A 1,841-nucleotide genomic window follows, 5' to 3' on the forward strand; every position below is an offset into this window, starting at 1 on the left:
AAAAAATATTTTTCTTCCAAAACAAATGTGATTATTGATTTTAATTCTTGAGGCTAATGATCACTGCTTTTGCTATAGTGGACTCCAGAGGCCCCAATCAGAATGGAACCCAGGGCACTGAGAGCAGTATAGATTTTAAGTAAAACATTGTCCAGGCTCCAAATGTCACACAGTCTAAGGATTAGGCTCTCCCAACCTTACACTGAGTAATACCTCATTTGACAAGAAATCTCAGGAGCACGATTGGGTAACAGTGTAACTAAGGTTAGCAAAGTCTGGTCCTGAATATGTACAAGCTGTGACAGATGGAGTGCAGAGGAAAAACGAACAGCAAGCAGCAGGCACTTAGTAATGAAATATCATGTGGACTACTAGAGCCATTTCTGATTTTATGGGGCTGTGTTCCTTGTTGCCTCTTTTTTTCCTAACATATCTCTAAATGAAAGCCAGCTAAGCTGTTGGATAAGTGTCTCTTTAACTTCCCAGCCTTGTATGATTTTCAAATAGCAACTTTTTACCAACGTAATTGATGACTGTTTTAATTAGGTATCACAGTTAATCTTATAAAGCTGACATGTCTGAGGTTTTGCACAAAGCAATGGATTTGTAATCCAGTCATTTTTAAAAAGCACAAATTTTTAAAAAATAAGATGGTTGGAATTTTGATTTCCTTTCTTTTCTTTTCACAGCCAGTGCTAGTAGTGTTGCATGCTTCTCTGAAATCCCTGAGAACTTTAAAGCACAAACAGATCTTGTCCAGGTTGTTATGGAAGTGGAAAATAAATTTCTTCTCTTTCCTTACCAGTGATCTGCAGAGCATTTCTGACTTAAATACCATAGCTGGAAAACAATCACTTATATCTCATCTTTGAAGATTAGTCCATAAAGATTCTGAAAACTTTCTGAATTAAGTATAATCAGAAGATAACTGAAAATCTTTATGTCAAGAAAACATCAGATAATATGGCAGAAGTAATTTAAAGGAATCTTTCTTGATCGTGTTGTCTGGGCACAAACTGCAACTGCTTCAAAAACTGACCTACATTAAAGTCATGAAGGGCTTAATTGAGCCTTCACGATAGCTGCATCAACAATGCCAAAGCTGGCAGAACTCTCCTATTCAGCTTTTTGCTAACTCTTCTAGGGAGTGCCAAGTGGGCTGGATTCAACACCTCTGACATTTTTACTGCTGGCATTTTAATCAAGTTCATAACCACAGAACCATCCAGGAGCAAAACTCAAAAAAGGCTACATTTCCAAAAATGGGCATCTATAGGTTGTACCTGAAAACTAGGTGCAAGTAGGTCCACAGAAAAGTTTCCTATGCAATCATACCACCTGGGCGACAGCGATCATCGCCTGCTGGAATTCACCATCCAGCGCAAGGTGGCAAAGGCCTACAGCAAGGCAGCAGCCCTAGATTTCAGGAGGGCAGACTTCAATGAGATAAGGAGAATAGTCAGGGAAGCACTGAGGTCCTGGAGGGGAAGGGAGTCAGGTGTCCAAGGAGAGTGGTCGCTCCTTAAGGAGGCAATCCTCCAAGCCCAAAGGGAGGTAATCCCAACACAGATCAAAGGGAGCAGGAGGGCGCAAAAGCCCCCATGGCTCACCAAAAGTATCCGGGAATGTCTCCTAGCTAAAAGGGAGGCACACAGCCAATGGAAGGGAGGGGCCATCACCAGGGAGGACTATAGTGCAGTTGCTTGGGGATGCAGGGGAGCAGTCAGGAAGGCCAAGGCAGAGATGGAATTGGGACTAGCTTCCCGGATCAAGGACAACAAGAAGTCCTTTTTTAAATACATAGGGGGCAAAAAGAAGGTTCCGGGTAATGTGGGGCCAGG

This window comes from Gavialis gangeticus, unplaced genomic scaffold, assembly GCF_001723915.1.
Source record: "Gavialis gangeticus isolate Ggan-Ray unplaced genomic scaffold, GavGan_comp1, whole genome shotgun sequence".
NCBI classification, from domain to species: domain Eukaryota; kingdom Metazoa; phylum Chordata; order Crocodylia; family Gavialidae; genus Gavialis; species Gavialis gangeticus.